This window comes from Papio anubis, chromosome 8 (assembly GCF_008728515.1).
Source record: "Papio anubis isolate 15944 chromosome 8, Panubis1.0, whole genome shotgun sequence".
Taxonomy (NCBI): Eukaryota; Metazoa; Chordata; class Mammalia; order Primates; family Cercopithecidae; genus Papio; species Papio anubis.
Genome location: NC_044983.1, coordinates 29,919,513 through 29,934,206, shown reverse-complemented (window position 1 = coordinate 29,934,206; position 14,694 = coordinate 29,919,513).

The window sequence follows — 14,694 nt, the reverse complement described above, 5'->3', positions numbered from 1 at the left end:
GCATACTTACGCACGACATTCAAATATTCAATATCCCCTCTATCATGAATCTTCCCCTTCCCTATTTCAGTAAGGGAATGTGGATTGCCTCCTGGATTACTAGGGCCTGATACTATTTAGGAGACATTATGACCAGTTAAGGGGGCAACTCTACCTGTTGATAGTAAAACTGAGTGCTTCCTTGGGGCTCAACATGTTTCCATGGTCAAAGTCGAAAATAAAAGGAAAATTAGGGATCAGAGCAGCTGTCATCATGTTATCTGCTCAAGCAGGGAAAGAGCAGACATCAAATTATGCAGGTAAATGTGAAACACTATTTTTAGTAGTTTAGAAAATATGGGGGGAAAAAAAGGCCACAATTGCCTCCACAGTGCAATGGCAACCTGAAATGGTTTTCCCACCGCTAGCACTTTATACCTGATTAAATGCTCCTAAATGGTGGTTATTGAAAGGACAACAGAAAATTCACAGAGGCACTCATACCTACTTTATCATCATTGACCAACAACACACAGAAGTACACACCTCCAGCTATACATCATGAAACAACCATTCTGCAGTTCCTGGAGTCCTGAATTTGCAGGCTCTGAAAGAAGCCTCACTTCACAGCCTGTCTTAGAGCAGGTGCAGGATCCATTACTATTTAGACACAGCAGATTAACAGCAAGCTGGGTTTGAGTGAAGAACAAGTTACAAGAACTGGTGAATGTAAACTCTTATAGGTCACCCAGGAGAGAAAATGTAGCAGAATGTCTGTCTGTCAAATGGTAGCGAGAAAGTTAGGGAGATTCTTAGAAGACCAGCTGCAATATGAGTCTTTAAGAACTGGGCCTAGTTCCTTATGTCACAGACTCTAGGGTCCCTAGTCACCTCCACCTACCCACCTATCCATCCGTCTCTCCATCTATCCATTTCTTTAATTACATGTGTGTGGTGGTGTGTTTTTAAGTCAATACTATGTAGCATAAGGAGGAAATATAAAAAGATGAAAGGTTCCTGCTCTGAAGAAACTCACCATCTACTGTGCCGCTAATTTGTACAGTTGGTATGACATGAAATCCCATAGCTTTTGCATATTTTAGTCTAGCTGGGATGGAGGAAAAAAACGAATAAAACCAACAGGGTTTTCTGATTGTTTTTACGTGATTCAAAACTTCTTGGAACTTTGGGGCAGGTATGGACGATCAAAAAGTCTCACAGGTTTGCTTTTTCAACAGCCCTTTCCAGACAACAAAGAAATGAGCGTTCGTTGAACTTTTACACTGGGCAATATATGTAAAGTTTAAGGACATAATTGGTTGCCATCAGACTCCAATTCTGCTATTTGCCAGCCCTGAAACTCCAGGAAAATTTATCAATCATACTGAACCTCTTTCCTTATTTATTAAATAAGCACAATCCTTGCTTTATTTCACAGGGTGCTTGCAAGGATTAAAATAGCTTAGTATATGTGAAAATTCTTTAGAAACTCTAGTGTTATGCAAAATACAATGTTATGCTAAATAAATGATATGTTGCCCCCAGGTTTCTTCCAATCCAGCAATGAGGACAACAGATATTGGATGCCTCTTAAAATTGATCATATAATATGTCTACTTAAATGCCTTTATTGCTGGAAGCTCAATACTTCTGGGGGATGCTTTTCCCATTATGAGACATATGACACTATTTAAAAGTGCTTTTCTATAACAGGCTGCAAGATACTTATTAAAGACCTGGTCATAAAATTCAAATGGTGATTCTCTGTTGTGTACCATTATTATGTTACTCTTTGTTTAGACTGAGTCAGTGATTGCTGGTGTGCGGCTGACAATCTTGTCTCTCCCCATCTATTTCCATGAATTAATGATGTTTGGAGGATTTTTTTGTGTATGTGTGGGTGGATATACTTTGTTTGTTGCTCTTGTCCGTGTGTGTGTGTGTGTGTGTATGTGTTTGTGTCTGTTTTCTAAAGGAGAAAAGAGAGACTTGAGGAAGAAACAAAGGAAGAAGGATGATCAAAAATGGAGGGTGGAATGGGTTGTATTCCGCAGGCTGGCTTAGCAAAACAAGGGCTCATTCTCAGAGAGAGAGAGACTACAAGTAAAAGCTGAAGTTCAGGCCAGGCACAGTGGCTCACACCTGTAATAGCACTTTGAGAGGCCGAGGTGGGCGGATCATGAGGTCAGAAGTTCAAGACCAGCCTGACCAACATGGTGAAACCCCATTGCCACTAAAAATACAAAAATTAACCGGGTGTGGTGGGCACCTGTAATCCTAGCTACTCAGGAGTCTGAGACAGGATAACTGCTTTAACCCGGGAGGTGGAGTTTGCAGTGAGCCGAGATCGCGCCACTGCACTCCAGCCTGGGTGACAGAGCGAGACTCCATCCCAGGGAAAAAAGAAATGCTAAAGTTCAGACTATTTTTATGAAGAACATTGTGAAACTTCTTAAAGGCACAACCATGCCTGGTGATTTCAAACTCAGGTGAAAAAGCAAAAGTCCATGCGAATAAAAGAGCTTTTCCCAATTCTAGGAGGAAGGAAAATTGTAGATGTGTCCTAAAGAAACTAAGGGGGAACAACACAGCAGTGGGAATGTCACGGCACTTTTCAGAGAAGTAGGGGATCTGTGTTCTCACGGCAGCACCCCCTAAGGAAAAAGAACAGAAAAAGGGTAACAGATTGAGTTCCCACTAGGGCACACCTGAGGAGAGCTGGTGGGGGAAGGTGAATATCAAGTTAAGACTCTGCAGTTACACTTTGTAAGCTAACAAACTGGAAAATATAAGAATTGATGTTAATATGACCTCCCTGGGACTCTCTTGGGAATGCTGAGATGATGACTATTAGTACTATTAACATTATAATTAACTAATAACGTAACAATGCTGTGAGGTACGGAAGGGATTATTATCACCATTTTGCAAATGATCAAATCCACTTGTTGAAATCAAATTCTATTTTTATTGTATCCCTCCTCTTTGAGCACAAGTTTCTTTCTTATGCCTTAGTAGTGAGGTGCTATCTACAGATAACATATAAACCACCCAACAGAAATACGCCACTTAAGATCCTAAATACATTATACAGAAGTTACACATTTTCCCCCAAAAATTGACTTGGAAATCCCATCGTACAGTGGTATTTAGGAGTAAGAAATATGCATTTTATTTCTAAGAACACATTATTTCTAAGAACAGCTTTTTGTTGCTATTACAAATATGCCAAATTGGAATAAAGAAGAGGTTTGATGGTTAAGCTTGTTTTGAGTTTCATTTTTCTCAATGATAAAACAGCATTTTTGCTTTCTTTCCCTTTATTCCAAAAGTATTCACTGAAGATTCTTAAAACTTTCTAAGGAATTTTCCACAGGGATGAATAAACCCAAGAAGAAACTTTTGAAAACCTTGTAGGAAATTAAATGGTCATATTTACGATAGAATTTTTTGTCTAAACATTTAAAGTAACATGCACCATGGCTGAGTAAAGAAAGAAGGCAAAGAAAGCAGATCATGAATTATGAGTCTCAAAGGTTGAATCCTAAAGCTCGATTTTTGACAATTTGACAATTTTCTTTGCCATCGCAGCCTCCAATGTCATCCTTCCCTTGAAAGTGTTGGGCTATATTGATGGCACTTCCAGTCAGACCAAGAGAAAATAAATAGACTTTTAGAACTGAAGTGGCATTCAACCTACCTTACTTTGCCCATCTGCCTCCATAAAGATAAAAGTCCTCCAGTTTTGTCACTTTTGTTTTCCTTTGGTTTTATAGATTCTTCTACTTTAGCATAGTCCACACATGTGAATAGTAGGATGCTTTGAAGTCCTTAACATACACGTCACTCCATGAAAGCCATAATTACTATACTTTATACCAACTTCTATTCTGAAGTTTTCAGTGAAGGCTTCAGTGTGGAGGAGAGTTTATTGCTACGTCAAGGAGGGCACTGAAGTGTAGAAGCCTGCAAAACAAAGACATGTAATAAAAGAGATCAAAACAAGAGAAGTAATCAACTTGCTGCCCTACTGGTAAGTTTCACACCAGTTTTTTCTGTATTTACTGAATGAAAGAGTGGTATAAATAAATATTTTATCATCCACTCCTAACCCAGCATGCCAAGTTAGAATGGCATAAACTTCCCCATTAGGTTATGCTTTGAACCATAGAGAAACACATCAAATGTTAGACCAGGAAAGAATCCTAGATACCTAGTCCAAACCCCTTAATTTCATATATGATTTTAAAAAGGGTTTTGGAAACTGGCTTGCCTTTCCCAGGGTCATTAAGCAGATTGTTGTCAGAAGGGGGTTTAGAACTCAGGTATTGGCTCTCTCATTTCTGCACTTTGCCTAGGAGCCACAATAGTATAACTAAAAACCCTGTGTTAAGCCTTCCTAAGAAGTTGCATGCCTAGACTCTTATTTTCCAAAAACCATTTCTGGAAGTGATAGGATCCATAATCTCAGCAACTTAGAAATGTTGAGTTCTCAGCAGCTAGAATGCTAAATTCTTCATGTATAAGATAATTCCACATTACTTTGAGATAAGAGGTGCCACAAAGCCAGCATTCAAAAGCTGTTTCCAAAATACAACAAGCAATAGCCTTCTAATTGTTCCTGTTTATTGAGTGTGTCATTTTTCTATAGCTATGAGTTCCCTTGGCCCAAATTGGGACATGAAAGAGTTAAAGGCGTTTTCCTCATATTTTACAGAATGCATCAGAAGAGATTTGTTCCAGAATTCAAGGACAACTCTACAAAGGACCCACCAATATTATCAGATATAAATACAAACAGATACAGACACTACAGATAATATAGATATAGATGTTATAGATACATATATAGATATCTCCCAAGGCTTAAAGTCTAAATGAAATTACGATGTCTACTCCAAAATAATATTAAAGAAATCTATTAAGCTATCTATTTTATTGCAAAGAACACGTCTCTGGGTGATAACACCAAAAAAGATATTATAATAAATATTACAAACAGCTGAAACTCGGAAATGACACTAATGTGTCCTTTCATTCCAAGTCCTAAAGATATACCTTGCATTTATGGTTGGCCTTCCCAGAGCATTGGAACATATGAGTCTGAAGTCTTATCCAATGTTTTCAGGTCACATTAATCCTTCTCCTTGTAATCTTGTCTTTAAACTTAATCATAGTCTAAATTAAATTCTGTATTAGAGGAAATACCTTATATTATGAGAAGCAGCATAGCATGAGTTCCTGGGTTCAAATTCCAGCTTCAACTCTTACTAGCTACATAATCTTAGGCAAAGTACTTAACCTTTTTGCAACTCAGTTTCACTCATTATTAAACAATTATAATTTGTAGAGGAACTACCTTTTGGATTAAATTAATTACATTAGATTTATGTGCATAACACACTTAAAATAGTTCCCAGCACATACTAGCATGTATAAATTACTGTTATTTTATTTTTCTCCTTGAGCACAGTGACAACTGCCTTAGCATTACTTTTTTCTATGTGTAAGACAGAGGCAATTAATAAACATTTGAATAAATGAAGCAACAAATGAAGACCATATTAAAGACTTAGTAAATCACATACACAAATTTTAGTACTAGTAATAAGTCATTCCGAATAGACTGAGCCCCAAACATTGATTTTATTCACAGAAGAAATCTACCAACTTCTGTGGTAGTTGCATACCATCCTCAAAGGGACTCTTTACCAGTCAGCAAAATAACTTTACTGCATAATCTCTCTCAGTATAATCAATTGACTGAACAGTCCGAATTTAGTGGGAAATGGCTTTACTTCTCTCCAATCACTGCTTTTAAGCATTCTCTGTTGGACATGCATCTCTCAGTCCTTGTCTCAGGCAGATCACATAGCTGCCACATTCTCTCAGGTATACAAAGAAGCCCCATTCCATCAATGGTGACATCCATGCAGGGATTAAAGATATCTGGTCCAGTCTAAATCAAAATTTAATTTCATATCCAATTCAAAGCTTCTCTTCTACTCTCCTAACTCAGGGCTGCAGTGGTGGAGAAGAAACTGACCTGTTCCTTCTCTTTTCCTTCCTATCCTTCCCCTGCTCTTCTGGCTTCTCTAAGGTCAGGAGAGAGGAAGAGAAGACTAAAGGAAAGGTACATGTTTTGTTGTTGGCTTCAATTACTGTGCATTTTAGCTCTCCTTTGGTTAATACTGGCTGGCCATGAGTTACCTCTGGGTTGGTCAGACATCCAAATCCTAGCACTTCAGTGAGGTACACAGGAAGTTTCTTTAGAAGCTTTGAAAGCATACGCTTGTGCTCACTTCTTGACATTCTCCCTTACCTACCCATTGTGGTATATCTCCTCCCATCCCAACCTATTACTAGGGTGTTCTCTTGCCTTAGCAAGCCACCTTTGGAGCAAGAAACCTTTAAGGTAGCTTGTACCTTTCACAGCATCCTCTTAATCTGTGGGAAACTCAAACATCCTTTCCACACCAAAGGATTTTAAAAAGCAGGCTACTCTCAGACACCCCCTCATTTTGCTGTCGTTATGGCTGTTCCAGCTGCCCTCTTGCCTTCAGAATTCCCCAGATAATCAGTAAGCCCCAGTCTCTGAATTTACGGAGGCGTAATCATCAAGGAGCACTGTGCACTCACTCAGGATAAGTTTCACTCCCCATTCTATACTCCCCTGGCAGCCCCAGGAAAGGCAAAGGGCTTCTGTACTTCCGAAAGTCTCTAGCTGGGGACAAGAAGGCCAGTTTCCTCTTATTCTACGTACCCTCACTGTCTCCTAGTAGTACCCTTGCAGCCAACTCCTTGGTTGGCTTAAAGGACATGTTACAAGAGCCTCCTCTCACCTCTGCTTCCTTTACCTGAGGTGGCGGGGGCTGGGGGGCTGGAGGATGTTGCCACAGCCCTCCTCAGTAATCCAAGGGCTCATTACCTCTGTGAATCCCTTCACCTCAGTTTCTTCCCTCTGTATAGGCTGGGGTGAGTCACAAGTAAGGGAGTGAAAGGGTGAAGATCCCAGGACAAACCTGGCCACACGTGAGTCCACAAAGTACCCTACTGCTTATATAATCTTTGTGCCCGGCATGGAATTAGGGCAACATCACAAAATCAGTGAGAAAACTAAGTAAAATGTTCTATGTAATAGGGGCCAGACACAGTGGTGAACACCTGTGGTCCCAGCTACTCAGGAGGCTGAGGTGGGAGGATCCCTTGAGCCTAAGAGCTCGAGGCTGCAGTGAGCTATGATTGTGTTAAGGAACTGCAGCCTGGGCAACCGAGTGAGGCCATTTCAGAAGAAAGAAGAAAGAAGAAGAAGAAGAAGAGGAGGAGGAGGAGGAGGAAGGAAAAGAAGAAGAAATAGGAGGGGGAGGAGGAGGAGAACAAGGAGGAGAAGGAGAAAAAGAAGGAGGGGTAGGGGAGGAGAAGGAGAAGGAGAAAAAGGGTAAGAAAAAGAGAAGAAAGAAAAGAGAAATGTTCTATGAAATAAAAGAGGAGGAGGACAATTCTTCCTAGCAGTCAGTAAAACAATATGAAAGATCAGCCAAAAACTCATTCTGGTAAATAGGATTGAACATATCTGTATACCTCCCTTTTATCTATGAAAAAATTCAGCCTCCCAAAGGAAATATTCAGGAAAATACCAAAGCATTTAGTTATAATATTTATCCTGATATTAAAGATGCAGATAAAATGCAAAACTGATTGAGATTGAATTTCATAGACTGAGCATCCTTTTCTGTGTTGTTATGAGCAACCAATTATGTGCACTGTTCTGAAATTTTAGAAAATGGTCAGTTCTTTAAATAGATATTTTTCTCTTCGTTAAGTTAATATACAATTCTTGGGTTTCTTCATCTGCTCCAAGGCAAAAGTTCTTAATTATTAAGCATGTTAACTTAAGAGTTTATATTCTTACCATTTAGACTTCGTTACTCTCTAATGAATTGTGAAATTTCACAACATTCATTGATACTAGTTTTTGTGAGATTGACAAGATACCAAAATGATGTACAGACAGCTTTTGATTTATATGAGCTCAACATATGTGTGCATGCACCCAACTCAGAAGATATACAAATATATGTAAATAAAATATCTTGAGCCAGAACTAGAATATTATGTGACCAAGGAAATCTCCTTCTTTCCCTCTTTCTTCTTGAGATTCTACTCTACCTGTCTCTTCAATCTATTATTGCCTAGAAATGCTCCTAACTACATGTTTATTCTCTTCTAGCCCAAGAACTAAATCAAATCAGATTCAGAATGGGGTCTGGATACCACAGTATTTTCTGCCAAGAGGCACTGGAAGAAGAATTGTAAATCTTCACTGCTCTAAGCTGTACCTTTCCCAATAGTAATACTCTCCTGCCCTTAAAGAGCATCTCTATTCCTGATCCCACCTATCGTCAGTACTTTTTAATTTCCATTACAAAATAAGGTCACAAGTATTCCTGGCTGCCCAATATGAAGGCATATTTGAATTTTTCCATAGAAAAATTAGTCCAGTGCTTTGTGGCAACCAGAGATGAATGAGTCATTAGAGGGTTGGCATTGTAGACCCAAACACCTGCAAGTGTTTGCATAGGAAATTACCTCCAGAATTCCAAACAAAGGACATGAAACACTAAGAGATACCTTACATTCTTTATAAATAACATAAAATCAAAGAAGGAAAAGGTTCCTTATAAAGTTCCACCTTTTTGAATGAGTAATAGTGCCATAGTGCCTCATCTAGAAATATTTTCAGAATTTCCCATTTTATATAAAACAGCAAACTTCTCCTTGAAATTAATTATGGGTCCAATGAAGAATAAGATCTTCCTTTGTGATCCAATAAATGAATCTGCTCTGAACTTATCTGTTCTTATCATCTTTACTTTTCCCACTATCTTAGTCCATTCAGGCCGTTATAACAAAATATCTTAGACTGGGTAACTTTTAAATAACAGAAAATTATTTCTCACAGTTCTGGAGTCTGGGAAGTCTAAGATCCAGGTGCTGCCAGGTTTGATGTCTGCTGAGGGTCTGTTCTCTTCTCCAAAGATGGAACTTTCTATGGGTCCTCACATGGTAGGAGGGGCAAACAGGCTCCTTCAAGCCCCTTTATAAGGTTACTAATCACATTCATGAGAGCTTTAGCCTCATGACCTAATCATCTTCCAAAGGCCCCACTTTTTAATATCATCACCTTGGGGATTATGTCTTAACACATGAATTTGGGGGGCACACATACATTCAGACCATATCACTCACGTACCTAATGAGGCATTTTTTTCTGTTAATATTTTTGTTTCAAACATTAAAATTCTGCTAACAAACTAGCTGATGGTGGAACTACTCTCCTCTTGTCTCTCTCCCCAACTTAACAAAATTTAGTTACTCTCCACCTCTCTAAGGGCTAATATTACCTGGATATTCTCACTTGTCTATCATTCACCAGGAGGTTGGCTGTGTCAGATGTAAGCCATGCTTGAAACTGCCCTGGAGCAAAGAGCTTATGAGATCCACGATCTCATCACACATTTGGGAGGAGTGTTAGAAGTTCTCAAGGTTTACATCAGAGTGAATAGAAACTTCTAAGGGTTGAAAATTCTAGAACTGAGGACAATTTTTTAATTTGTGTTTCTTATCTAAGTGATACATGCACATAGTTCAAGAGTAAGCTACTTCTATGACTTGTTAATACAAACAGGAATCTCAAGACACCCCCACTTTCCATTTCTCCTTCCATAATCATTTTCAACTCTTAGCTGAGTCTCAGTATTTGCCCCAAGAACATGATCACATTGCTATTTCTAGATTTCTTTTCAGTTTTAGGTGTTATGTATTAACTATAGAAAGTAAAAGTGTAGTTCTTTTTGCTCTCCAAGTAAATGTTCACTCCCCATACCCCATTCCTTTCTAGTAAAGTCAAAATTTTGATTATTCAGTATTTTCATTATCAAATCTATGTATATAATTCAAAAATGAGCCATAATATAAATTATGATTAAAATTCTTCCTTGCTCAATATCCTACTTACCCTGGAGCTAACATTGTTTCTGGTTTTCTCCTATTTGCTTAACTTTGTGTGTACTTATCCCTAAGTCAGCTTCAAGTTCTTCCCTATGTCGCTAAATACCCTCTTGATATATTTCTTTACCTTAACTATTCTATCAACTTTGTGTTTTTGAAGACATCTCTCTCTCTGAAATTATAACCTCATTTACACTCCAGTGATTCCCCTTAATGCCTGATAGTTCTCATTCAAAGATTTCCTTTCACCATCAAACAAAGGGAGCTTGCTTGTCTCCTGAGTTGGATCTCCTGTTTCCTCCATCCAATCTCTCCCTTTTTCTTGTTTCACAAACTTGTTTTAATAAAGTGTATCCTTAGTAGCTTCCCAAGAAAGGGTACATGGGAGTAAACGTTTTGAGACTGTCCTTGGATTTTATTGACTATTTGGCTGAGTATAGATTTCTAGGTTGGAAATTATTTTCCCTTAGAATGTAGAAGATATTGCTCCATTGTTTTATAGTTTCCAATATTACTTTTATGAACTCTGAAGCTGGTCTAATTTCTTTTCCTTTTTATATAACTTGGTTTTCCCCTCCCCTGGAAGCTTATGGGATCTTCTCTTTATCCCCAGTGCTCTGAAATATTATGATGAGCCTTGGTAGTAGATCAATTTTTAATGACTTTGCAGCATCCTTTCATTCCAGAAAATCACATCTTTCTGTTTTGGGGAATAATCTTGAATTATTTTTGCTAATGAATTCCTCCCCTTCACTTCTCTGGAATGTCTTTCTGAAACTCCTGGACTTTGGGCTGGTCTTCTGATTTTCTTATTTTTTTTTTCATAGTTTCCATTTCTGTTTTTTGTTTGTTTGTTTGTTTGTTTTATTTTGCTTTGAGTTCTGGTTTTGCAGTACTCACAGGAAGAAATTCCTTTAATTTCTCAAGTATTTTTTTGAGTATCTTATTTCTTTTTCCACTTTATTTAAATTTCCAAGGTTTTTTGGGATATTCATTTTGAAGCATCCTGTTCTTTGTAAGTATGTAATTTTTAAATTCTGTTTCTGGAGATATTGAGAGTTTTTGAAAAGTATTCTTTCCACCAAATTGGATTTTTCTTTTTTAGTTGTTATATCTCATTTAGAAATTTCATCAGCTATCTAGTAATTCTTGGTTGTCTTCTCATATCTAGGAAAGGGAGCTAAAACGTTGACAGAAGCTACAAGTCCAATGGCACAGCTTTTGTACCAAGAATTTCACAGTCAACAGAACTGGGTGGACTGTTCATCTGGAACCTTCAATGTCAGTTTCTTTAGATATTTTCCTCTTGGGCTGGTCAGATTCCATAGAGCATTCAATCTCCTGCCCAGAAGGAAAAGTCTGCCTACTATTGTTTCTCAAGCCCATAAGGGAAGTAGGCTAGGAGCCTCAGTATTCATTGTGTACATATTCTCTGAGCACCTTATTGTCAGTATAATACCGCTATTCTCAATTTTGCCAGGCATCTCCAGTCCAGAGACTCTCTGTTTTACTCGACCCAAGGAATAAACTTCCAGTTCCATGTCTGGACAGAGAAGGGCAGTGCATGGGATCATAGAGCAGGTGAGGGGGAATCTAGGCATCTAATGCTTCTAAATCAGATGCAAACAGTTCTTTTTTACCTACACCCTTTCATTCCAACTTCCAAGAGTACTCAGTGCTGATAATTCCTGAGCCTTTTGCAACATTATGCAAGTTGATTCTTGACTTAACTCATTCCCAGTTGAAGATTTGGTATTCTCAGGTAATTTGCTACTTTTCAGTCTGATTCAAGCGTTCAAAATTTTATTGTTGTCATTTCCCTATTCTTGTTTCTTAAAGGTCTGTGGCTTTTAAAAAATTCCTTTATTCATATTTGGTTGAGTATCAGGAGTAAATAAAATTAGATTTATGCCATCTGAATCTGGAATTTAACCTAGGGTTTAAGAATGGATGCTCACTTGCTCCACAGCTGGAAAATCTACAGACCTGTCTATTAGTGCTAATTTGTTCAATCTTATTAAGGTATAACTTAAGTGCTTGAAAATGTACGTATTTAAGGCATGCAACCGCAACCTGACATGTATACACATGTCATCATGATAAAAACACCAAATATGTCCATCACTCTTAAAAGTTTCTTTGTGCCTATTTATAAGCCATGCATTCCCTCACCTCTTCCCTGAGCAATCACTCATCTTCTTTCTATCCCTATACATAAATTTACATTTAACAATATTAACATGAAATATGAACCCTGCAATATATACCCTGGTTTTACCTGGCTTTGTTTACTCAGCATAATTAATTTGATATTTGTACATGTTGTTCCACATATCAACAGATCATTTCTTTCTGTTGCTGAGTAATATTCCATTGCATGGATATATCACAAATTGTTTATTTATACATCCACTGATGGACCTTTGGGTTGTTTGCAAGTTGGGGATATTATAAGTAAAACTCTACAAACATGTGTATCTTATCTTTAGGTCAACATATGTTTTTGTTTCCCTCGAGTAAATGCCTAGAAGTGGAATGTCTCGGCCACAGTGTATGTATAAAACTTTTAAAGAAACTGCCAAAAAGTATTTTCCAATGTGGTTGTACAATTTTACAATCAAACTAGTAGTTTATGAAATTTCTATTTCCTCCAGATCCTTGCCAACATTTGGAATGGTCATTTTTTACCATTTATAGTCATTTAATATGTATGTATATAGCGGTATTTTATTGTGATCATAATTAATAGTTCCCTAGTGACTTTTTTAATGTGCTTATTTGCCATCCATCTATCTTCTCTGGAGAAGTCTATTCATACCTTTTGCCTATTTTTTTATTTAGTGTTTGTCTTATTATGTATGGAGTCATGAAAGTTCCTTACATATTCTACATATAAGTTACTTTCTTGATATGTGTGTTGTGAATCATTTCTCCCAGTCTGTGGCTTGACTTTATATCTTATTAGTGGTGTCTTTTCAAAAATCAATTTTTTTTATTTTTATGAAATCCAATTTGTCAATTGTTTTCTCCATGTTTCATGCATTTTCCTTCTAAAATATTTCTCCCATCTCTAGTTTGCAAAGATATTTGTCTATATTTTCTTCTAGAAGTTTTACAATCTCAGATTTTGCATTTAATGTCTATGATTCATTTTAATATACTTTTTGAATGTGGGGTGATGTAAGGATAGATGTTAATTTTGTTTCCACATGAGTATTTAGTTGACCTTGGACCTTTCTTTGAAGACTTTATTTCTCCCATTATATTGCCTTCCTTAGCACTTCTGTCAAAAACTCATTGATCAAGTACTTGTGGCTCTATTTCTGGACTCTGTTCTGATCTGAACTATATGGGTGTGCTTTCACCAAAACCATACTGTCTTTGTTACTGTAGCTTTGTCGTAAGTATTCAAATCAGGTAAGATAAGTCTCCCAATTCCATTCTTATTTTTAAAAATTTCTTTGGCAATGTAGTTTCATATACATTTTATAATCAACTTCTTAATTTCTACAAAAATGTGTGCCGAAATTTTTATTCAGATCATATTGACTCTATGACCAACTAGGGGAGAATTGTCATCAATACTGAGTGTTCTAATCCATGAACCTTTACTTTGGCCCTCTTTATTTTTCTCTCAGCAATGCCTTATTGTTTTCAATGTAGTGGTCTTGAACTTTTTTGGTTAAATTTATTCATAAATATTTCATATTTTTGGTGCTCTATAAATGGGATTTTATATCATTTTACTTTTCACTTGTTGCTGCTGTTACATAAGAAACAGTTGATTATTTTATATTAACTCTGTTTCCTGTGCCTTTACTGAATTCATTTATTAGTTCATGTAGTTGATTTGGAGACTTGCATATTTCCTTTGGGAACAGTCTATAACACGGAACACTTCTACTTCTTCTTTTGTAATCTTTATAATTTTTATTTTTGTTGTTGTTCTTTATTGCAATGACTAAGACCCTCAGAACAACCATTCATGGATGAAGCCACCATTCAACCTACTTCATCCCCATCCTTTCTTATCCCTTTGAAAAGCAGCAGCATTGTTTGGAATAAAGACCTTGGCTTCGTAACAGATGGACTTGGATTCTAATTCAAGCTCTGCCTCCTATGGTGACTGTGTGATTCTAGCTGTGTGACCTTTGATCAGTTACTGAAAACCAGGAGCCTTTCCCTCATCATTAAAATAGAAGCATTATCTGTTTCATAGACAGATATAAGGATTAAATGAAATAAATCACCTAACACATAATGGATAGGAATAACTGCTCGTTCCCCCTCCATCTTTATAAATAACCCCTCTCGAAGGCCAAATCACACATTTAGTGCTGCATACTAGACTTCATTAAAAGAAATCACTGAAAACAAAAGTTCAGTTTTTAGGCATGGTTATCGTTTGAACTCTGCCAAGTTTTCTTTCAACTGGTTTCTGTTTTCAATTTCCTTAGATCTGGTTCCGATCTTAAAATAATTAATAGTCACATGGATACATAGTCAGCTTATGCATTTTCTAAATATTTGTGCATTTTTGTCAATTGAAACTAACAAATATTTTAAGGATATGTATTAGTGCCAGTTTATGAGCCTCAAATATGTCTATAAACATACCTTATTATTTATCCACAATAATGTTATCTAACTCAGTCACCAACTTTTAATACCGGGCAACTTTTGGCTATTCTCAAAACCGGAATT